At 40.8% G+C, this 25,658-nt stretch overlaps 1 protein-coding gene and 1 pseudogene across 2 annotated transcripts in view; both read left to right on the forward strand.

Annotated features, from left to right (window-relative positions):
• Positions 1 to 25,658, forward strand: part of Fras1 (Fraser extracellular matrix complex subunit 1) — a 442,676-nt gene that overhangs the window by 128,077 nt on the left and 288,941 nt on the right. The window lies entirely within an intron of this gene.
• Positions 2,360 to 2,812, forward strand: LOC103742614 (annotated as a pseudogene). The gene has a single exon (XR_607631.2). The product of XR_607631.2 is annotated as a trafficking protein particle complex subunit 1 pseudogene (transcript).

Below are 25,658 nucleotides of genomic sequence, written 5' to 3' on the forward strand. Positions count from 1 at the left end.
ATATAGACTGTCATCCTCACAGTACTAGTGAGGATGTGGGGAAAGAGGGTCCTTTACTCATTACTGGTAGAAATGTAAACATGTGTAGCCACTATGAAAATCAGTATCGTGGTCCTTCAAAAAACTGAAAACAGAACTACATATGAGATCCGCCTGCCTCTGCCTCCCAAGTGCTGGTATTAAAGGCATGTGCCGCCATGCTTGGCTGAGGAAGAGATTTTTAAGGGAGGTAGGAAATAGGGCAGTGGGACGCACATGAGAGCAGAGGGGTCGCTAACTGGGGGACCCAAAGAAGCAGTGGGAGGAGGAGGGGCACAGTGGAGTGCATCAGGGAAGGAGAGTGAACGAGAACAAAGTATAATAACACAATGCATGCAGGGCTGTGATGCAGTCCTGGATTTTGTATGCTAGCTTAGCAAAACAATTAAAAAAGAGGAAAGATTCACTTTGCCCACAGTTTTGGAGATTTCAGTCAATGGATGGTTGGGGCTGTTGCCTTGGGGCATGTAGGGAGGCAGTGCATTACTGCACCAGTGTGTGGTACACCAAGCTGCTCATTCATTGCATCCAGGAAGCAAAGAGAGAGGCAGGAAAGAGCCAGAGTCCCAGAACATACTTCTAGGGCACATCCCCAAAGACTAGAATAATCTTCCATGAGGCTCTACTCCTTAAAGGTTCTAACAGCTCCTAATAGTACCATGGGCTGGGAACCAAGCCCTTAACAGATGGATCCTTTGAGGCTCACTTAACCAAACCAAAGAAGTATTCAAAGGATACATTTATGGCATTGCTGTGATATTATTATTTCCATTATATACCTACGTAGTATTTTCAGGAATACACCTTTGTGTGAATATTCCCTTGCACTTAATATTTTGCTTATCATGTGCTTTAGTGAATTTATCTAAGCATTTTAGAGGACTGGCCAGAGAGGAATATACAATTAATTGTGCCTTTCAAGGGGGTCGAGGGAAAATTTGGTCTAGCCATTTTACTGACTGTAAAATCTGGGTCTCCTGACTTCTGATCTGATGGGGTAGAAAATAAGTAACACTTCCAATTACTAGTCTCTTGGATGTTTCCTGCCTCCTTTGTGAAAAAGCTTCAATTATGGTAGGAGCTTCCATGCTTGATTGTGACAGTTCTGGAAATGTTTGGTCAGTCACCATAGGGCATGGTTATCCTGAGCTACACCAACACACAGCCCCAATTTTGTTAAAGATTTCAAGGTTGGTATGAAGAAATAGATGCTGGTTGGAATAAAGTGAATTTTAAAAATGATGCCACATGTGTAATTACCACTAAAGGATGACAGAGTATATAATACTTGGATGTTTTAAGCCTTTGTTGAGAACTGAGAAGACTTTTCATCTAACTCATTGAATAAGCCTTGCAATTCAGTCCCTGCTCATCAAATCCCAGCTGCAAATGGAATGCACTGTCATAAACCATCTTGATGAAAAGTTTTCTTTTCTTTTGTTGGTTCTTTTGGAGACTAATCCGGGGAAAATAAGAATGCAGTAGAAATCGGGCTTGATTATATTACTCAGAAACCTTAGAGTAATTAGAACTTCTGCTGGCTTTTACCTGAGACTAAAATCTCAGGTAAAATAAGGTTCAACTTACAACTACAAAAAGATTTCATAGCAAAGTTTTGATTTTTTTCCACTTAGATGGAAAAATGTAATAGAGATACTATGTATTTCAAAACACCATACTGATCTAAAGTTTTTTACATTTATAAAGGAGAGAAAGGAGATGAGTCTCTATAATCTTCACAATTTATGCAGCAAATACTGCTTTTATTTTACTTGTCAAGAAGCTATAGTTTAATGAGCTAAAGCAATTAGCAAAATTGCAGTGAACAACCAGAGAAGGATTCAGGTCTGGAGAGATCTACCTTCTCGTTTCTTCCAACCTTCTTTACCTTCCATGGTCTGTGCAGGGTATGTGAATGCTTGAAATAAGTGAAGTCAGTCTCCCCAACTCATACTGTTTATAGTGAAGATGCAACCACACTGATAATGACTTTTATTCGTAGAACTATCTTTAGGACAATTAATTGCTTATCTTTAATGTGTTATAGCTTATTATAAAAGTAGTTCATGATTATTATAACAGGTCTTCAAGGGCAAGAAAGGTTTGAAGTGTGGATTTTCTTACCTTTCCCTAGGTTCATACAATGTTCTCACAATACAGAACTTTTAAGGAAAGGTAGTACTGTGTTTAGGACCCAATGACCAGGGAACAATGAATTGTAGCTTATATACCATTACATACATGTAAGTCATTGTTCCTAAGGCACTGCATAAAGTTTGTTTCTTCAGTACTTAAAAACGTTTCTCGACTCAGAGCAGTTCCGATGACCATTCACAACCTGTACCTATTTGATCGGAATGGAGTGTGTCTGCATTACAGCGAGTGGCACCGCAAGAACCAAGCGGAGATCCCCAAGGAAGAGGAGTACAAGCTGATGTATGGGATGCTCTTCTCCATTCGCTCATTTGTCAGCAAGATGTCTCCGCTAGACATGAAGGATGGCTTTCTGGCTTTCCAAACTAGCCGTTACAAACTCCATTACTATGAGACGCCCACTGGAATCAAGGTTGTCATGAACACTGACCTGGGCGTGGGCCCCATCAGAGATGTGCTGCACCACATCTACAGTGCGCTGTATGTGGAGTTGGTCGTGAAGAATCCCCTATGCCCACTGGGACAAATGGTGCAAAGTGAGCTCTTTCGCTCCCGGCTAGACTCCTATGTCCGATCTTTGCCCTTCTTTGCCCGAGCTGGCTGAAACACCTGCTACCTCACCCCTCAGAAGATTCTGTGACTGCCTGAGCTTTTCCTGACTTGTGGCACTGTGAGCTCTTCCACCCACTCCTCCCCAGAGCTTCAACCAGAAGGTCCACCACTCTCCTGCCTTCAGGTTATCAGAATGAAGCCCACAGTCCCCAGTTTTATCCCCTACCTGACTCTGAATCGCAAAGAATAAAATTTTTGTCACCCTCAAAAAAACAAAACAAAACAAAACAAAAACGTTTCTCTGAGGCTGAGGTGATGGCTCACTAGGTAAAAGCACTTGCCAGAAGCCTGACAACTCGAGTTTGCTCCTCAAAATCAATGTGAAAAAACCAGATGCAATGGCAGGCATCTGAAATCCCAGCATTCCCATTCAGAGACGGGAGGTGGAGCCAGGAGAAGCTCCTGGAAGCTCACTGGCCAGCTGTTCTGAGTACACAGTGCAGCCATAGAAACAGCAGAAACTCTTGCCTCAATAAGGTGGAGAGTTAGGACTGGCTCCTGAAAGGTGACCTCAGACCTCCACACACATGCTGCTCTCTCTCTCTCTCTCTCTCTCTCTCTCTCTCTCTCTCTCTCTAGTTTTGATAATCCTCAATCTAGTCGGAGATGTCTCAGATTACACTTCAGTCACTCACGATAAATAAATAAGATACTGCTGTGTTACTGGTTCTCTTTACAACACATATGGGTATTTATTTGTAACTTTATTCAACCAGGTATTTAAGCCTCTCAGATCAAAGTCCCTGTGTAAGAAGCTCCTTGTGCACATTAGAAAATGCTTTAGTGAAATCAGGATTCTTTGTGAGATGAGAACTGCTGACTTGTGGCCCGTAGAACCACAAATGGAACTTGCTTATCACAGTTTACCTTATGTGATACTAAGCTCCTGAGTCTGTTCACGATTTTCCTCTTTGAACTTTGGTCTTCAAGAAAGCTCTCTCTGTTTGGTGAGGAACTGCTAGGAGCAAGTCCACTCTTGCTTCAGTATTGCTGGTACCCATGCAGCTTGTTCCCACCATATCATGGCACTGCCCACTTCTGAAGAAGGCAGAGCAGTGATCTGCCAGTCACTGTGATGCATCACTTCTTCCCATTTTGGAGAGTGGACCCTAGAGATCCAACTGTACAGATGACAAAGTATTTTGGCTTATACTTTTGTTTGCACCTCTGAACTCACTACCTACTCTGTTCTACAAGCCTGAAGGCTGTTTCCTTGTTGAAATGAGCCATCTCTTTTCTGCCTGTCATTCTCTCCATATTCTCTCTCTCCACATTCTCTCTATATATTCTCTCTCTCCATTCTCTCTCTCTCTCTCTCTCTCTCTCTCTCGCTCTTGTTTTTTGAGACAGGGTCTCAGTGTGTAGCTCTGGCTGGCCTGGAACTCAAGTCTATAGACCAGGCTAGCCTCAGACATTCAGAGATCTGCCTGCCTCTGCCTCCTGAGTGCTGGGATTAGAGGCACACACCACCATGTCCGGCCTCACCTCCTTTTCTAAAAGCCTTCCTCACCCTGTTACTCCATGTGGGTGGCTTCTCTTTCCCCCTCTCATATATTAGCACTCCTGTCTCTGGGCCTCTTTCCCTAGTTCCCAGGGTTTATACAACTGTCTGTTATCAGTAATTTCCAGCTTAGTAGGAATTATCTCAAAAAGAAGTATTAGAATTGGAAACTATCCAAGATACCATGTGATCTAATTGGTGTGATTTTTTTTTATTGAAAAGTGGAAAAAATTATTCCAGAGAACATAGTTGCCTTTCCTAAAGTCTTCTAGATTCAGTCTGGTGGCTAAGCAATTTAGTTTTCATCTGTATAATAGAGAGACAGAGGATAAATGTCCCCCCCAAAAAGAGAAGTTTCAGCAATGAAGGGCAAAAGATGTTATCTCCTGAAATTGAAGTCAGCAAGACCCACCATCAAATAAGAGGAATTATCACTACGCAGAAAGTGCATTCTGGGAGGAAAAATTTGTTTTGGGAAATGAATTACTGCCAAGCGAAGCTTGCTTCCCCATCTTCAAGGAGTTGGGAGTTTACCAAAGAATGAGATGCTCTTTAATCCAGTGGATTCCTCAGTGCAGAGGACTGCACCATCACAGGGAAGATTATTTTTGGGAGAAGAGAAAAAAATGTGTAAGATTTATTTATATCTCTCTGATGCTGACTAATTAACTCAAATGTCATCCTAATTGACCAGCCTAACTGTTCTAATTTGACTCACAAGACATACTCCTCCCATGATACCAAGCCTATTAAAGTCAACAAGTACTGACCCTCTTCTCTGAGCTCCTAGTCTTCTGGGAGTTGAACATATGAAAATGATGTGCTTGTGGATCCTGTCTGGAAATGGAATATGATGATAGAGAGCCATAGAACAGGTCATTATCATGTAGACTACCTTAGCTTGCCCTGCCTCGCTCTCACAGAGTCTTTTTCATCTGCTAACAAACTCCTGGGAGATGACTCCTTGTGGTATCTGTTTTCTTACTAGCCACTTTGTAACTGGAGGCAGGCAGACCATAGGGGTTTGGAGAGTACCTGTGTTCACTGTGATCCCTCTCTTGGCTGGTACAAGAGAATGTCCAGGGTCAACCATGTGGTCCAGCTATTGGGTAGAACTACCAAACTCCCTCCCAGAGCTAGCACATTGTATGTACCCAGTAACTTAATGGAACCAATAGACATTTAATGTAAGTCTAATAAGCACCAGAGACAGCATTGGAGATAAAGGAGCAACTAAATCTGAGTCCGTAGCTCCCCTCGTGCCTATATGCTAGGAAACGTCTTTGGGTGGAGAAGCAGCTAAACCAAGATCTCGATCTTGGGGGAAGAAGTAGAAGTGATTAGAGGGGGGAGATTTAGTGTAGGCAGGAACTGGAGGGTGAAGGGGTGGTCAGACACCTAGAGGCATTGTGCAAAGAGGGGGTGGAAAGACCCCATAGACCATGGTCAGCCACCTTGTTATCTTCTTTGAGGTTTGTGCCTTTTAGTAGATCTGAGAAGAGAATTTCAAACTGTCAGCATCCTCTTGGACAATTACTTGTGAGGATCATAGCATCAGGATTATATTGAAACTCATCTTTGACATAACTGCTCTTAAAAGGAGGGTTTCATTTTAAGTAAGTCATTGAGAGTTGATTCTATTTACAGTCGTTACTGTTGGCCTGCTTCTCAAACTGAGTGGCCAAAGCCTGTGTGGTCTAGAGTAGCTCACTGTCTCTGAACACCCAAGCTTCCTGTGGCACTCAGACTGTTTCCTACTTCATGTTCATGTGGCAGAGTCACCTCAGCTATGTATCCCCCTTGACCAGGCGTCTGCTGAGCTCACCTACCTCATCTCTTGCTCACCCTCACTTGTCTTTGGTGACCGCACATAGCACATGCTAATTTGCTTTCCCCGTGTTCTCTCTTCCCTGGTACATGTAGTGCTCCTCGATTTAATCTATACACTGGCTTCCAGGTATATAGAGACCCAGCCTAGGCATCACCACTTCCTAGAAGTCTTATCTTTTCTTTATTTTACCATGCTAGAGAATGAGCCTACGTCCCTGGAAGTCTTTTATCCTTCTCTCAAGCTGAACTGAGGATTTTGTTTCTGATTTACCATTGGAAGTGCCTCTGTCATAGCACTCAAATGCCTGTATGTAAGCTAGTTATATAAACTTTGTAATTAAATGCACTGTGTCTCAGCAGGCTCCTGTAAGTCTAGATCACTTCAGAGCCTCAGCATGGAATACCATACTTAGGAAGTAGACCTAACACATCTTGGAGGAAGGTGCTCTGATTTGTAAGAAACAAGTTGTGTTTTAGGGTTTCCCTGACCTCCATAGAGTCTGTCAGCTTTTTTTCCTTTGCCTTCCTCTGCACCAAGCCCTTCGTATCTTGGAGATACTTATATATGCCAGTAAATTTGGGCCATTGATGTGGGTCATGGCTCATTGTCCTGTCCTTGCCTCTCAGAAGAATGATGCCATTATGGAAAATAGGTTTGCCTGGCATGCAGCGTGTGTGACAGAGAGAAGGGAATGAAAACCTGTGTCCAGACAGCCATCAGGAAGCAAGGGCATCATAGGTATCAGATCTCTTGGCAAAAATCAGTGGCTGTTAATTGACATAATCAAGGATCTGTTAGGTGACAGTGCCTCAAGAGAAGAAGAGAGCTGCTTTAGTCCTGGCCGTGTGTCATGGCATCTGCTGGTATCCCATACCTGGTCCCTCTGAGGCTTCAAACGCACAGGGCAATTTACTTTTGCCAGTTGAATGTATTCTCCCAGTGTACATGTGGTGGCTATGCATTGTGGCTGCTTTGAAAGTAAAATGGAAATTGTTAGCAAAGAAAGGCAGTGTGATGTTCAGGTGTTTGAATTATAGTGCGAGGTTTCATCTTGAAAGTAATTACCTGACATGACTAAGTGATGTATGGAGATTATAATGAAGTTATTTCTGGGAGGGGTGGGTTATGGATAGAAGAGGTATGAAGGAAAGCTCTGGGGTGCTGGACAGGCACAATGTGGAAAATTGTGTGTTGATCACGTATACACAGCTTTTTACATATAAAGTACCATTGAACCAGGTACTGAAGACATACACGCATGTCCCTGTGCACAAATGCCTTAAAAAGGAAGTCATGAAAATTTTTATATTCACTGAAAAACTGAAGCAGAAAGTTGGTTCTAACACAATCAAAATGTCCTGTGACTAAAGGCCAGCTTCATGCATGTCTGATAATCAGGCTTATGCGGGGTCTGTGGAAAATGGTATAGCATTTTCCTCCTCCCTTCCTCCAAGTTCTCTGTATCTACACCACTCAGCATAAGGACTCTGGGGGCCCTTGTTTCATGTCATCAAATCATTTCTTGGCCTTGGATTGAAATAAAGCTCTGACATAAAGTACATACAGGCTACCAGCTATATCCCCAGATTCAACCAATGAGAGCTCAAAAATACTTTTAGACAATTGTACCTAGACTGAACATTTACAGACATTTTTCTTGTCATTATTTCCTTAGCCATATAGAATAGCAATGTACATTGTGGTATGTATTGTAAGTGATTTAGAGATGATTTAAAGCTTGTGGGAGAAAGTGGATATGTGAAAATATGTCATTTTATATCAGGGGCCTGAGCATACACAGACTTGGTGTCTTCAGGCTAGTCCAGTCCCCCATGCATACCGAGAGAAAAGCATTCTTTTTTCTAAAAAGAATTGTAGTGAAATATATACTCTGTACCTTTGCAATGTTAACCTTTGTGGAGTATACAGTTTAGTGGCATTAACTGTGTCACAGTGTTATACAACCAGCACTACTATCAACTCCCAAAACTTTTTTATCACCCCAAACAGAATCTTTATTAAAGCAATAACTCCCCACTCCCCGCCTCCGTCAGCCTCTGGTGACCTCTCACCTGTTTTCCCTTTCTGAATTTGCCTGTTCCATATAAATGAAATCATATAGTCAGACCTTTTGTCTGACTTATCACTGATGTCTTCAAGGACATTTATCCACATTGCTGTGTATATCAGAACTTCCCTCCTTTTAATGGTTGAGTAATATTCTGTTGTGCATAGATACATACCAAATTTTGTTTATCCACCTATCTGTTAGGGATATGTAAGTTTTCTCCACATTTTGACTATTGTGAATAATTTTGCAATAAATATTAGCTAAGTAGTACTTTTCAAAATTATGTAAAATTTGAAAATTGTCACCTTTGCAAATTATCTGACCTTCAAATCCCAATTAAATATCACTTCCTCTATGGAATTCCTATGCAATCTCTGCACTTGGTTCACTGCCTGGTCTCTTCCTGCATACTCGGGGTAGTGCCGTTTGTCTAGACCTGTGAGCTGTGTCCATACCTCTCAAACCATAAGAGAACAAAGCTCAAGTCAAAGCAGCTTGAGAAAGGGCAACCTGGTAAATCAAGGAAGTAAGGTTGAACAGATCATCTGGATAAAGAAATTAAAGGTCTATCTTAAGGGAACCAGAGAATTAAAGTGCAAGAATATTGGGACTTGGAATCAAGACTGACCTTTAATTCCTTGAATGTGGTATGGGCAGACCTGGTAGCTTTTATGAGCCATGTATAGTTAAGTCCTTGTAACTGTACTTAGTCCTCATTTGCATGCTCTCCATAGGATAATGTTTTACACACGCACAAACTCAAATGTGTGATATCCTACCTTAGAATTCCTAGCACTGAGCTTGGAGTATAAAAGGTATCTGAATTAGTTGAAATACAGATCCTGCTTGCTCTGATGGAACAAATAATAGTGGCTTATTGGCTAAAGTCAGGTTTTTGAGAAAAAAAACTCTGGGGTGGAAATCAGTGTGCTGATTGTCAAGTGCTGTTGGGGAGATAATCGTTTATTGTTGGCCATGCTTTTTGACAAGGGAACCAGGACTTAGCACCTCCCTGTGAACCAATAACTAGATGCAGGTTAATGCCAGGGAAGGGAAATGATGTTGTAGAAGGAATTTCTTTTCAGCCAATGGTAACTTCTGGTTAATACTCCTAGCAGTTATATATATATATATATAAAAAAAAAAATAGATAAAAGGCTTCTATCCTATAGAGAGAGATCTGAACGACCTACCATGACTAGAGCGTGGTCTCAATTTTAGAGACCTAAGCTCCTGCTATCATTACCACATCTGCATGCAAAGAGAGGGCAGAATATGGACATATTCCTCTTTCTTGTATCTCCCAGTGCCCTTTACTTGGCATGACCCCCAAGCTGCATAGGCTATTTCTGTTGATTTCCTATTGGTTAAAACAGTCAGGTAAACACAAGTATTGCGAATGTGGTGGGGTATTAGTTCTTTATTGTTTGTCTCTATAACATATCCATGATGGAAAGCAAAATTAGAACACTGGTTATTTGGAATCTTTTATCTTGTGTAATTGCTCAAATTTTCAGGACTAAGTGCATGGAACTTTTATAATCAGGATGATTATCATTGAAAGGTATGAACTGTTGACAGCAGTTCGCAAGAGTTGCCAGAAGAATAAGGAGTTTAGCATTTTTATCTTTTTATGTGTATGAGTGTTTGGCTTGCATGTATGTAGGTGCACATGTGCACAAAATGCCCATGGATGCCAGAGATGGCATTGGTTTCCCTGAAACTAAAGTTATGTATGGTTGTTAGCTGCCATATGGGCGTTGGAAACAAAATCTTGGTCTTCTGGAAGGGCAGCTACTGCTTTTAACAGCTGATCCATCTCTCCAGTCCTATACTATGGATGGCTATATATATAATTTTAGTTGAATTTTTGTGCATTTCCTGCAATACATCTTAATCATAGTTAGAAACCCTTTTCTATTTCCACCCCTCCATTGCCCCCCTCCACTGGATTTCATGCATTCTGTTATATACATTAAGTCCTATTGAGTCAAGTTTGTGTACCCACATGTCTCTCAGTGTGAATTCATCCACTGTAGCCGGTTCAGCCTGTCCAGCATCACTTTTTTAAATAAGTCATTTTTTTATTTGTTGATTTTTTTGTGTATATATCATACAGAACATCCCAACCAATCTTATTCATCTATATACCCACTTCCCAAATGGTACCCTCCCATAGTACCCCCCCAATGGAGCCCATATACTCTGTCATGCCTGTTACTGTCCACTGTGTTGTTGGCGCCCCCAGCCATTCCCCAGTACTTGTCCATCCTCTGAATCTAGTCAGCCTATCTAGAGATCCTTGTTTTAGGAAGATCAGCTGTTCCTCATCTAGCAGCAATCAGTTGTCAATATTCCTTTAGATAAGATTGGGGTCTTCTGTTCATTTTCCCAGTTGTATGCTGGGTTACTGTCTGGGAGTCTTTTGGGCCACCCTGGCCAATAACTCAAAGGAAGGTATCTCCCGTCTGGCATTGTTTCTTGTTATGTAGCCTTTAGCTATACAAATGGACTCTTAAAAAATAATATTGACCCCTTTAATCTTTGGTTATACTTTCCTTTTGGGTGTGTAAGACACTACTATTGGCCCAGATAAACCAATTTGTTTTTACTCTTAAGGTCGTTTGAGGGCTTGGGAGGAGCCCTTGGCTCTTTTGTTTTACCAGTTCTGTCTATATGAAGATAAGTCAAAGGTCCTGCTTGAACATGGCTGGCTTTACTTGGAAGCATGGAGGAAATGTTTCCTCTGTGTTGACCCTCCTCTTTGTAGACTGGACACTGGTTCAAGTCCATCTGGTGGGGTCTCCAAGGCCTCCTTGCTCAAGAGGAGAGGTGACTCACCATAGTTACAGGACATTTTGAGAGATGCTTATAGTACCCTGCAACTTAGTCGACCTAGGAGGGCAAAGAGCAAAAACTGTCCTTTATGTCCCTCTGACCAAATTAGTTTAGGCCTCAAAGTATGGCTGTTAAACACCCAAGAAGGTTAGTTCTACCAGTCTGGTACTTTTAATTACCGTGTGCCATGTAGATAAAGCTTGGGCAAAGATCAAATGTTTTCAGATAAACCTTACTTAGACATATATTACATTTTTTGATCTAGTTGTATGTCTAATTTGTCAGTAGGCTGTTGGACTAATATGGTTCCCTCTGGTTTTTTAAAAACTAGCTAGGACTTATTTATCTCTCTCATTGTCTAATCCTTCCACCATGGCTTCCCCATTTAAGGTGCCCCCATTTCCCATTTCTCCATTAATAATACCCTTCTCCTATGGTTCCTCCTCTCTTGAGCTCCTTTCCCTTTATCCCCTAGGTTCCTTGTGTAACCTTCCCTCCTCCCTCCCCTTAAAATGACCCCATTTTTATCTATAGCTCCCTTATTAACACGTGTTTTCTACTGTTCTTCTCTTTCAGATTCTTTCTTTTCCTTTACCTCCCTGGTTCCTTTTCATTATCTAGGTTCCCCTAGTTATGTCTGGATCCATAATCGCTTATCAGGATTTGGAGCTAGGATCCACATATGAGGGAGAACATATGTTATATGTTTTTCTGAGTCTGTGTTACTTCATTAAGTGTAACAGTTTCTAATTTCATTCATTTACCTGCAAATTTCATGATTTCATCTTTACTGCTGAGTAAAACTCCATCGTATAAATGAACCACATTTTCATTATCCACTCATCAATTGAGGGACACTTAGGTTGCTTCCATCTCTTAGCTATTGTGAAAAGAGCAGCAACAAACATGGATGTACAAGTGTCTCTGCAATAGGATGAGTTCTTTGGGTATATGCCAAGGAGTGATATAACTGGATCAAATGGTAGGTTCACATTTGTAGTTTTTTAAGAGTTCTCCATACTGATTTCCATAGGAGTTGAACAAGTTTGCAGTCCCACCAGCATTGGATAAACGTTCCCCTTTCCCCACATCCTCTCCAACATTTGTTCTCTTGATCTTAGCCAGTCTGACTGGGGTAAGATGAAATCTTAAAGTGGTTTTAACTTGCATTTCCCTAATTACTAGTGATGTTGAACACCTTTAAAGATGCTTCTTAGCTGTCTTTATTTCTTCTTTTGAGAACTCTCTGTTCAGTTCCTTAGTCCATTTTTTAATTGGGTTACTTCCTTTCTTGATACTTTGTTTTTTGAGTTCGGTATATATTCTGGATGTAAGCCTCTGTCAGATGTGTCGCTGGTGAAAATTTTCTCCCATTCTGTGGGTTTTCTCTTCACTTCCTTGGTTGCTTCTTTTGATGTACAGAAACTTTTTACTTTAATGAGGTCCCATTTTTTCATTGTTGACCTTGTTTCCTGGGCAATTGATGTCCAGTTTGGAAAATCCTTTTCTACACCTATATATTGTAGGTTATTGCCAGTGTTTTCTTCTAACAGTTTCAGAGTTTTAGGCTTCACATTGAGGTCTTTGATTCATTTGGAGTTGAGTTTTGTACAAGGTGAAAGATAGGGCTTTAGTTTCGTTCTTCTACAGGTGGAGATCCAGTTTTACCAGCACCATTTGCTGCACATGCTGTCTTTCCTCCAGTGAATGTTCTTGGCCCCTTTGTCAAATATCAGGTGGCTGAAATTGCATTTACTCATATTTGGGTCTTCAATTTTGTTTCATTGATCTATGGGTCTATTTTTGTGCCAGTACCATGTTGTTTTTATGACTATAGCTCTGTAATACAGCTTAATATCTGGTATAGTAATCCCCTCAACATTGCTCTTAGTGCTCAGGGTTGCTTTGGCTGTCCGAGGTCTTTTGTGCTTCCATATGAATCTTAGGATGTTTTTTTCCAATTCTGTGAAAAATGTCATAGGGATTTTGATTGGCATTGCATTGAATCTATTAATGGCTTTTGGTAGGATGACCATGTCGTTCTTGTCTTTGAGCCCATTTATATGATTTATGATGTTTATTGACTTACATATATTGAACCATCCCTGCATCCTGGGATAAAGCCAACTTGATCATGGTGGATGATCTTTTTGATGTGTGTCTGTATGTGGTTTACAAGTATTTTGTTGAGAAGTTTTGCATCTATGTTCATTAGGTCTATAGTTTTCTTTTTTGGTTGTATCTTTACCTGGCTTTGGTATGAGAGTGATGCTGGCTTATAGAAGGAATTTGGAAGTTCTCCCTACATTTCTATTTTTTTGAATAAATTAAATAGTATTAGATGTAGATCTTCTTTAAATGTCTGGTATAATTCTGCTGTAAATCCATGGTCTGGAGCTTTTTTTAGCTGGGAAGTTTTGTATTACTCTTTCAATTTCCTTATGTGTTATGGATCTGTTTAAGCTGTTAATCTCTTGTTTTAGTTTTGGTGGTTCCCATGCTTTTAGATACCTGTCCATTTCTTTTAGGTTTTTAAATTTAGTAGCATATAGGTTTTGAAAGTATTTACTTATAAAGTTCTTGATCTTTTTCGTGTCTTTTGTGATGTTTCCCCTTTCATCTCTGATTTTGTTGATTTGGGGGTGCTCTTTCTTTCTTTTGGTTAACCAGGCTAGTGGTCTATCGATCTTGTTTATCTTTTCAAAGAACCAGCTCTTGGATTCGTTGATTCTTTGTATTGTTTTCTTTGTTTCTATTTCATTAATTTCTGCTCTGATTTTTGATATTTCTTCTTGTCTCCTGGGTTTGGGTTTCATTTGTTGTTGCTTTTCAAGTGTCTTTAATTGTAATGTTGTCATTTATTTGTGATCTTTCCAATTTTTTAATATAGGCATTTAGAGCTAGGAACTTTCCTCTAAGGACTGCTTTCAACATGACCCAGAGGAATTGTTGTGTTGTATTGTCCTTTTCATTTAGTTCCAGGAATATTTTTGTTTCTTTCTTAATTTCTCTTTTGACCCATTCATCATTCAGGAGTGTGTTGTTTAATCTCCATGTGTTCATGTAGTTACTAGGGTTTCTTCCAGTGTTGATTTTAAGCTTTATTGCATTGTGGTCTGATAGAATGCATGGAATTATTTCAATCTTTTTGTATTCGTTGAGGCTTGTTTTGTGCCCCAGTATATGGTTGATTTTGGAGAAGGTTTCATGGGGCACTGAATAGAAAGTATATTTTTTGGTGCCTGAGTGGTATATTCGGTAGATGTCTGTTAGGTCCATTTAATATATGGTATTGCTTAATTCAGATGTCTCTCTGTTAATTCTCTGTCCTGTTCACCTATCTAATGGAGACAATGGGGTATTGAAGTCCCCTTCTATTAATGAGTTGGGATTAATCTGGGTCTTAACGTCCTGTGGTACTGTTTTTATGGAGTTGGGTGCACCAGAGTTTGGTGAATATATGTTCATGATTGTAATATCTTCTTGGTTTATTGTTCCTTTGATCAGAATGAAGTGGCCCTCTTTATCTCCTCTGATTAGTTTTAGTTTAAGGTCTATTTTTTCAGATATTGGAATTGCAATGCCTGCTTTTTTCTTATTACCATTTCTTGGTATATTTTTGTCCATCCTTTCACCTTAAGGTAATGCCTGTCCTTGAAAGAAAGATGAGTTTCTTACAGACAACAAAAAGATGGGTTTTGTTCCTTAATTCATTCATCTAGTCTGTGTCTTTTGACTGGGGAGTTCAGTTCATTGATATTTGAAGTTTTTAATGAAAGATGGGTATTTAATCCTCTCCTTTTTATTTCTGCTCACAGTCTTGATATAGCTGTGCATTTCCACAGTTATACCTTCATTGAATTTCTTTCTGTCAACCCCTTGGGTATAGTCCTTCCGTTCTTCAGCTCTTTGTATTGCTTCCAGAACTCTCTGAAGGGCTGGTTTTGTGGAAATGAATTCTTTCAGCCTGTTTATGTCATGAAAGATTTTTCTTTCTCCTTCGACTATAATAGATATTTTGGCTGGGTATAGTAATCTGAGTTGGCATCTGTGGTCATTTAACACTGGGAATACTTTGGTCCAGGCTCTTCTGGCTTTCATAGTTTGCATTGAAAAGTCAGCTGTGATCCTAATGGGTTTTCCTTTATATGTGACTTGTTGTTTTTCTTTTGCAGCTTTCAGTATTGTCTCTTTGTTCTGTATGTTTAGTGTTTTTACTATGATGTGCCGTGGAGAGTTTCTTTTCTGGTCCTGTCCGTTTGGAGTTCTATATGCTTCTTGTATTTGTATGGACATGTCTTTCTTTAATTTTGGGAAATTTTCTTCTACAATCCTGTTGAAGATCTGGTCCATACCATTATCTTGAGATTCTTCTCCTTAATGTATGCTTATGATTCATAAGTTTGGTCTTTTTCTGGTGTCACACAATTCTTGCATATTCCATTCTTGTTTTTTCTTAAATTTTTCATAATGTTTGCTTGAGTGTTCTAATTCATCTACTTATTGTCCAGTCTTGATATTCTGTTTTCCATTTCACTCATCCTATTGGTGAGGCTTTCTCCTGTCTTTTTCTAATTGGCTTACTGAGTGTTTTACTTCCTTCTTCATTTCAGCTTGAGTATTCTTCAATATTTCTAACTCTTTTCCGAATGTATTCAGAAGTTTATCCCTATCTTCCTTCAGTTCTTTGATTTCTCTTTTTGTGCATTCTTTAAATTCCTTGAATTCTTTTATCATGTTTATAATTGTTCTTTTGACTTCCATGTCCTGTGTTATCTCTAAGGGGTTCTCATTGTACTCCTCTAGAGGACTGTTGGCACTTGGTGAGAATATATTATTTTGGTTTTTCATGTTATTATTTTTTCTCTGTGACTTTGACATTTGAATTTCTGTTGTAGTTTCTGATTCTTGTGTGAGACTCAAGCCTTCCTTTTTTTGAGTTTAAGTCTGCTTCTTTTTGTAAACTTTTTGTGCCTTTGTGGTTTACTAGTTGGGCATGAAAAGCTGGTTGGTCTAGGCTCAGGTTCTCTCTTTTGATTTTACATTGGAGTATCCAAATTGCTTTTGTCTTCAGGAGTTCTCACAGAGGCCCAAGTGAGATGAGGCTTAGATGCTCTCAGGCTTTCTCCTAAGGTCTGGATCCTTCCATGAAAGATGCTGCCCTCAGGAATTTGGGGGCTCAGCTGGCCTGGGAGTTGGCTCCAGGAAAGATGCTGGTCTCAGGAAGCTGGTGGCTATGCCAGCCAGGTATGCAAAGGGAAGTGTGGTTGGGAAGAGGCCCCCAGGGCTCTTGGGGACTACTGGGAGGAACTGGGTTGGTCTGGATGCAAAGGATCAGGATGCAGTGGGGATTCTGGGCCTAGAGGTCAGTCCAGGAGTCTGTGGTTCCAAGACAAGAAATGGGCCAGTACCCAGGCTAGGAGGGGAGCTCAAAAGGTGAATGAGCCTGGGGGAGTCACGGCACATATGTGGGATCCACCCAGGAAAGATGCTAGTACCAGGAAGTTGATGGCTGAGCTGCCCAGCAAAGATAGGTGGGGGCGACCCAGGCCCAGAGGCCTCCTAGGGACTACTGGGAGTAACTAGGTTGGTCTGGATGCAAAGGATCAGGAAGCAGTGGTGGCTATGGGCCAAGAGGTTAGCCCTGGTGTCTGGGGTGCCAAGACAAGAAATGGGCCAGTACCAAGGCTAGGAGGATAGACAGTGGGGGAGCTGGGAGGGTGAATGAGGCTTGGGGAGTCAAGGCCCACTGGGTACCGCTGGCCTTACCAAGGAAAGGTGCTGGCACCAGGACACTGGAGGCTGTGCAGCCCAGGGAAGCAAATGGAGGTGAGGGTGGGATCAGGCCTAGAGGGCTCTTGGGGACTACAGGGAGGAACTGGGTTGGTCTGGATTCAAAGGATCAGGAAGCAGTGATGGCTCTGGGCCAAAAGGTTAGCCCCGGTGTCTGAGGTGCCAAGACAAATAGGCCATTACCCAGGTTTGGAGGAGAGAGGCGGTGGGGGAGCTGAGAGAGTGAAAGAGGCTGGGGGAGTCAAGGCTTGGTGGGCGCTGCTGGAGTTACCCAGGATAGGTGCTGGCACCAGGATGTCCAGATGCTGTGCAGCCCAGGGAAGTAAAGCGAGGTGACCCAGCATCTCTCTCTGAAAGAAGTCCAATTTTCCCTTACCCAGCAGTGATCAACTGCCAGTAGTCCCTTGGCTAAGGTTGGAGACTCTTGCCCATTTCCCTTTGCTGAGTTTTTGTCTGCTTTGAGTTTGCATGGCTTTTGTGTAAGCTGTCACCACTGCTCTAAGTTCATAAGATCAAGTTCCCAGAGGCCTGGAAAACTCTGTTTCATTGTGGTCATTTTTCATCCCTGGCTCTTATAATTTTTTCTCCCTCTCTCTTCTGCAGTGGTCCCTGAACCCTGAGTGGGTGAGGTTTAATATAGAAGTCCTATCCAGGGACACACTTTGCAGTCTCTTATTTTGTACAGTTTAGCCTTCTGTGTGCATTGCCCTCTGTTGCATGAGGAAGCTTTGCTGGTGAGAGTTGAGAGATGTGTTAATATTCTTTTTACCCCATGTTCTGCACATCTCACAGAACATCACACAGTCACTGTGTGAGATCAGTTGTTGAACTCTGTAATAGTTTCCATCTGTTGCAAAAAGAAGTTTCGTTGATGAATATAAGGATACATACTTAGCTTACAGTAAGAAATTTTGTTTGTCTAGGGATGTGACAGACATAGGGTTTTCTCAGAGATCTGTGTCCTCTCTAGCTAAGTGTATTTGGCTGTGTTTGCAGTGCCACACATGAGTTCCCTCCCACTGAAAGGGCGTTAAGTTCAATTAGATAGCTGTTGATTGGCCCCAAGATTGAAGTGCTACTCCTTCACTGATATAGCTTGCTGTGCTGGTCATTGTTGCAGTTATTAGGCTTTAAAGTTGGGGTTGGACCATTAATTCTTCCTTAGCAGCTTACGTAGTATGCTCTGAAATTATGAGAGCATACTATGAGAGTCTTCAGGGAGGAGTCTTCCAGGTCAGTTCCAGCTCCATTGCTAAGACTATGGACTTTTAAAGGGAGAATTTTTATCTGCTTTCTGTAATAAATATGGGAAAGTTGCTAGATAGTAACCCCAAATGGCTTCAAGGAATTATTTATTCAGTTCATCAGTCCAAAAAGCACTCACTGAACTTTCTTCTTGGCCTGGGGAAGCTTTTCTTCTACCACTTTTGGTCAGTTTTCATTGGCTATTTATTTGTTCCTAGTTCAAAGTTTAGTCCCACTTTGTGGGTACTTTTCCATGTTAGAAATACTCATGTGAATAGTTCTTAGAGCCATTTGTGCACAGATAACCTTAGTGGGTGTTAGGATTATCACTCATGGGTCTGCTGAATTTTACATAGAACTCAAACCTAAACAATAAAACTTTTGTGGAAAATATTTTAGTTGACTCTGGGGAATAGGGGTGGGGCCAATGTTTTCTGCTATGGCTCCTTTGTAGGCTGAATTAATATAGTTGAAAGTGGAAGAGGAATAAAAGGTTGGAGATACCTCCTTTATTAAATCTTGCTCTGTTTCCCTGCCGGCACACTTGCATTCTTTGATTTGTTTGCACAAAGACACTGTCACATTCTGTTGGTGATAAATCTTGCTTAATTTATGGTATCTTGATGGTTTGGAATAATCTGAATTCTGTGACTCTCTTGAGCTCATCCATAAGCCTGTCATAAATTGTTTTGCTGCATGTACATTAAAAAAAACTGATCTTTTATTATAGAAAATTTCAAGTAAACGCAATGGAAAATGTAGTATAGTGAGCTCCATGCACCTCCATCCAACTTGAAGAATTATTAACATTTGCCAGTCTTGTTTCATCTCCCTTTGCCTTCCTCCTGTTTTGTTTTCTTTGTAGCACTAAGGATCAATCCAGGGCCTTGATGCACATGAGTCAAGTGCTCTCCCACTGAGCTATATCACCAGCTCCACCTTCCCTATTAAGAAAGGTGCTGGAAAATTTTGAGGTGAATCCTTCATTGTGTATGTACATCCCACACACATTAATAAAAGTAGCACCCTTCATGGGTACTTCTCAGACTTCTGGAGGGCTTCCAGTAAAAAAATGTTTTTCATTTTACAGCACAAAATTTCCTTGAGCCAATACGTTTCTTGTGCCAAGACCAATTAACTTCCCCATTCATAACTTGCAGAAATAGTCCTATACTGTGTGCAAGTGAGTTTTGGAAGCTTAACCTGGCTTTTATTGATAATTTATTTTAATCTATCTCCCCTCACAGTGCATGGCTGGCCAGTCACATCTTGACAGCCTTGAATGAACTGAGAGGCCCTTGCCACTGAATTAGGGCACCAGGCTCTGCTGGCCATTTTGACCTAGGAACATAGCCATTTTTCCTGAGAGTGACGACTGTGTCACAGGTGCCTCCTCTTTCCCCATTTTTCCAAGCAGTTACTTATGTTTGTAATGCCCTTCTGAATCCTAGGCATCAAGGGATAGATGACAGAGGTCTTGGATGTACCCATTGACTGACCAGCCATGCTTAACTTTATCCTTATGCACAAAACATCTTTTACTTGTGATAGACTATGCATAACACATATTTATCATCTATCTTAAAATATTTATTTTTATTTTACATGCATAAGTGTTCGCCTGTATGTATATATACGTACCTCATGCATGCAGAATTGGAGTTACAGACAGTTGTAAGCTAATATGTGGGTGCTGGGAACCGAATCTGGGTCTTCTTCAAGAGCAGCAAGTGCTCTCAGCTGCTGAGCCATCTTTCGAGCCCCAATCTTGCCATCTTAACCACTTTTAACTGTGTAGTCTACTGGTGCTAGTGTTCATGCGTCCACAGAGCTTTTCGCCTTGTAAAACAGAGGTTCTATATTCATTGGAAAATTTCCCCTCCCTCCACTTTGGAAACTGCCACCGTATTTTCTATCTTTCTAGTAGCTCATGTAAGTGGAATCCCACAGTATTTGTCTTTTTTGTGAGTGGATCATTTTACTTAGCTTAATATCTTCAAGGTTTGTCAATATTATGACATGTGCCAAAGTTTCCTTCCTTTTAAAGGCTGTATTGATATTTCATTGTTTGGATAAACCATGTTCTGTTTCCCCATTCATCTGTCAATAGAAGAGATGAATGGGTTGCTTCTACCTTTTGACTGTTGGGAATAACATTGATATGAACATGGGTGTGTAGAAATTATTTTAGGCGAACCCTCCTTTTCTTATTGTTCCAGCCTGAGGTTATTGCAGAATCTAAAACATCATATCATCTTTGAAGTCTTGGGTTTTTCCTTTTTTGATCTGCTGTGAGATTTGCCATTGTCATGACTGCTGTGTCACACAGTGTCCAGGACAGCACATGCTCAGCGGACAGTTATCAAATAAGCGAATTGAAGGGAAATAAAAAATTCATTGTTTTCTATGTCATCTTTGGGATCCCAGGCTTCTCCAGGTATGTCCTAGAGTATATCTCTTCCAAATATCTGGCCCATGTCCTTACAAATTAGCAATAAAGTATCTGTCCTTGTCTGCACTTTTAGTCAAACACTCAAGCACAGCTTGTCCCTTGTTTCCTGCATTTCCCTCCATGGTTTAAACATTATGGGGCCTCAGTATATATTCAATATTCATCACTAAGTTGGGGAATGAATGGACACCTAAGGGAACGATTTTGTGAATGAACCAACTAAGAATGTATGCTTTGGTGAGTGGTATAGTTCCAGGAGAGAGGAGTTGAAGAAAGGGGAAAGAGGACTTAGGTTATTCTTCCATTGCACAACTAACTATAGCTGTGGGCACTGTGGTTCATCAGTGAGCCAAGCAGGCCTAGTTCCTGCTCCTGGAGCTTCTCCTTCTAGGGTAAGAATCAAACATAAGCAAACCAATTTCCAGTTGTTTTTAGTGTCCTGGAGTGGAACCAGAAACTGTGATAAGGGAATAATAGGGGCCTGTAACAGCTAGGGCAATCAGAAGTCATAGAAGAAGAGATGAAATCTTAGGCATGAGAAGAGCCAGTTCAGAAAAATGGGGAAGCTATTTCAGAGAGAGGAAATAGCTAGGACAGGGGAGAACACTTCCAGGGGTGCTACTGGGAGACCACTTTGACTGTGCATGCTGAAGAAAGTGCACAGAGTAAGGTGGGAACAGTGGTCAGAAGCATGGTAGGTCCAGAACATGATTTTTAACCTTTAGTTAAGAGCTGTGACAATCTGTTGACATCTTAGCATGATGTGTTAGTCAGGGTTCTTCAGGGAAACTGAGCCAACAGAGTAAAAAGATATGTAAGAAGAGTTATTGTGGGATTGTCAAGGGCAAGAGAAGGTGGATGGTCCTACTCTTAGGAGGTGTGGGGGGGGGAGAGAGAGAGTTTTGCCGCTTTTCTGCCTTCCTGTTGTATTATGGTCCTCAGTGGGTTGGATAGTGTCCACCCACATTAGTGACTGTGGATCTTCCTCTGGAAACATCATCATAGAAACATCCAGAATTCATATTTTAATAGGTATCTGGGCATCTCTTAGTCTAATCACAGTGAGAATCACGTAACTTGTTTTGTGGTTTCAAAGATCACTCGTTGCTGTGAGGAAGCCTGTTGGGGTCATGTCCAGAAGAGGGCTCCTCAGAGAAGGGTTGTTAGAGATAGCCCAGGTGAGAATGAGGGCAGCCTGGACTGCAGGTAGGAGCACCTGAAAGATATACAAAGAGAGTGCCTTCATCTTCTTGCATGCCTTGCCTGCTTGTCCTATGTTTGTTACGTCATAAGGCAGTTCCTCAGTGTCTTCAGAATCTCTTGCCATTGTCCTCATGATCATTTTTATGAAGAATTTTACCCAGTGCTGTGTCAGTCGATCAGTACTGGTTTCAGTGGAAAATAGCTATTGCAAACCCCCCATCTCCTCTTATGAATGACCCAAAACAATTATGGGTAAGTACATATTTTAGTCAATGAAATATGATAATTCTTTCCATTGTGGTCACCTCCTTTTGACTTCTCAGAAACTCTATTTTGGAGAACACAGATACAGAGAGAAGGGACCAATTATAGATGCACTTACTTTTAAAATAGCACATGGTGCTGCCTCAGAACTTTCTTTTTCTTTACAGAGGTGGTGACTTTTGGCTGTATCTGGACATATGCTCACACATTGTGGGAATGACTTTTAATAATGGACGTAATCTGAACTAATGACTTTTAATTAACTCCAGCAAAACCGTGCACTCTTGGGTCTGATGACCAGGTTATCTCCTTGGCAACTTCAGTTTGGTACTTCACCTAAAACATAATGAATGAATGTGGGTATGCTTGAGAATTAACTTTCAAAGCACTGCCAGCTGCGTACCCCCTCATCTCTATTGGACACTGGTGGAGATTAGGAGGGACTAGTGACCTCGATGAATGAGATATGAGGGATGAAAAGACCGATGGTCTGTGACGATTAAGGGTGGAGCCAAACTTGAACTTGTGCTTTCCCAATGAAGCCAGAGGAGAAGACATTTTGTATAAATTATGGATGTGGCCTGACCAGGGGACAGATTGGGAGAAACAGTGTTCCAGAGAGAGTTCCATCTGTACAGGGTGAGGACACAGACAACTCCATCTGCACAGGTTGAAGGGATGAAAGATTTATTGCACAGCTCTGGGAAACAGACAGTTCTAATAGATAGCTTGGGGAACCAGTGTCCTCTGAGTTCAGGCCCACTCTTAGAAACTTTCTAAGAGTCAGTCTGTTCATGTGATGAACACGCTGGTATAATAATAAATGCCGCGACACATGCTGATTTGTTCAGCTGACGATTTTTCTGAGTATTCTTGATGTGAGAGCATTGCAGCATCCACCCAGGGTTTCCAAGCTCAGGAGTAATTGATCTCCAAGTGTGTGTTGTCTTACTCATGCCTTATTGAAATCCAGGTTCTGATGTGGCTCTGAGAGCACATCTAAGCGCAGCTCTAAGAGAATTACGGTACAGAGTCACTGGATCACCATTATTTTGGTCTTGCTGTTAAAATTATAGTTAGCCTATAGAATCCATCAAACCAGTCTTTCCAGAGATCTTGAAGCAAATTATGACCTAGCACTCCTCCAAACCCAGAACCACCCATTTATCTCTTCTGAGATGGGACTGTGGGTCAGGTGGCTTTTGGAATGGATGAGGTAAGACATGTGGATTGCTAACCTCAAAGTATTCTGAACCCAGTCTTCTCTCTGTGTGACTTTCTAAATGTAAAATGTGAAATTTTCAAGGGAAAATTATTAAAATAAATTCTGTATCTACCTTTTCAACTCACAAAATATGAACTTGTGAATTACGAATTATAAGATGCACTACTTTCTATCTGTACAAAAGAAACACTGTCTCAGGGTTTATTTTCCCAAATATGGGACTTCAGCCCAGATGGAATCCAAGAAGCACTTCTATGGTAATTACATTCTTTTCTGAAGATGATTTTATTTTTTCCATGCTACAAACCCCATGCTATTTAATGTTCTTATTAGCAAAGATCAATTAACATATCCATGAAATACAGGCCTATTTTACATCTGTTATCAGAATAAATTACTTGTTTGTTTAAGAATGAAGTTCTACCTCATTTAAGGCCATTTTTTTGTCTATTAACAAATGAATTCTATTTGAATTTTTACAAGTATGTTTTACTTCACACCAGAGATCCATTATTTTAGAAAAATGAAAACATTAAAACTTATAAAAGTGCATTATCTGTTTATAACTAATAAACTAGAACTACAAATATTTTCCTGATATAACAACCACTAGTTACAGATAATGTGATCAATTTATAGGACAGATGTGTGTGTGTGTGTGTGTGTGTGTGTGTGTGCGTGTGTGTGTGCATGTGTGTGTTTAGGAAGCTTCTCAAGGGAGCTGGGAAAATGTCTCAGTGGTAAAGCACTTACTCCACAAACATGAGAACCTGAGCTAGGGTCTCCAGAACCCACATAAACCCAGTAGCACATCTAATCCCAGTCCTCCTATGACAAGAAAAGGGAGGTGGAGATGGGAGAATCCCCAAAAGCTTGAGGGGACCAGCTAGGCTAGTGTATACAGCAGCAAACAAAAAATCCTGTCTAAAATGAATGGAGAGTAAGAACCTACACCAGAGGTTGTCCTCCTCCTGAGAGCTTGTGGCGGGTGCATGCACACACTCACACATGTGTATACACACACACACCTCATACACACACATCCATAACACACACACACACACACACACACACACACACACACAATTTCTTTTTAAAGGCCTTCCTAAGAGCCACCTGCTAGGATAAATTGATTAAGCATCTAAATAACGAGTTGGATTTAAATTGTATTTGTGTAGATACCTGTTTCATCCTCAAGGACCAATAATAAGCTTTACTGAGGTTGAACGTCCTCTGGAGTTTACTTGAGATGTCAGGATAAGCAATTGCTTTACTGCTACAAATTTGAAACTTAACATGTTGTTGGGACTATTTTTGTTGCCACTCCACTAAATTTCATGAAGGATCTTTCCATTGGAAGAAATTAATTCCTTTTGTTTACTCTGTAAAAAATAAACCACTTTGCTCTGTGATGGGCAGGCACACAGCCTAGAATCAGGTAATGATGGCCCATCGTTCTTGCTGACAGTGGGAATGGCAATCTGGCTTGTCCCATATCTTTTAGTACAGCTCAAGGACAGGAAGAGTGGCTAGAATTTTATCAGCAGCTCAAGAGCCAGGGAGCAAGAGTGATGTAGATGGGAACAGATGATTAAGCCCTGAAGACTCCTCTTCTGTTATCTCGAAATCCACCTGACTGCCTTCACTTAGCCCATTAGAGTGATACAATCCAAATCTAGTTTGTTGATTCATACTTTCCTTTCTCTTTTGATGCAGCGCATTAGATATTGGCAAACCATGTCTTCTGGGTCAATTCCAGACCATGGCTGGTGAACAAGAGTGGGTCATATTTTTAAATGGTTAGAAAACATAAGCAGATTATTTTGTGACACATGAAAATGATATGTCAGTGCTCAGGTAAAAGTTAATTGGAACACAGCCAGGTGGAGTTATTTACATGTTCTGTGTGGCTTTTTCTCTGTAATCTTGACAAAGTTGACATAGCTGAGTAGTTCCAACAAATATAGCAAATGGCTCTAAAAGTCTGGTTGAAGCATGTTAGGCAGTTTTAAAAAATGTTATCTACTGTGTGTTTAGCTACGGTCTTGTTCTTACCTGTAATGGTAATTTTTCTGTATTATGGAATGGTACTTTTCTGTATTATGGAATGGTAATTTTTCTGTATTATGGAATACACACACACACATATATATTTATATATTCCTGATATATATGTATATATATCAAGAGTCAAATGGAGGAAGTTCTTAAGCACATTTCTCATGTTTTTCATTGTTGAATTGTATTAAAGGAACAAGCAAAGCAATAGAATATTAGAGTCAGTCCAGGCAGTAAATTGTCTAATCCAAAGGTGTAAGAGTACTACACCCACTGATTTTTTAAATAGCTCTGTCTGTAGCCATATTATTTAGGAGCTCATCTTGCCTTGCTACTGTGGACATTGAAAGATCAGTAGTACCATTTCCCCCC

This window comes from Nannospalax galili, unplaced genomic scaffold, assembly GCF_000622305.1.
Source record: "Nannospalax galili isolate Female #2095 unplaced genomic scaffold, S.galili_v1.0 scaffold440, whole genome shotgun sequence".
Lineage (NCBI taxonomy): Eukaryota > Metazoa > Chordata > Mammalia > Rodentia > Spalacidae > Nannospalax > Nannospalax galili.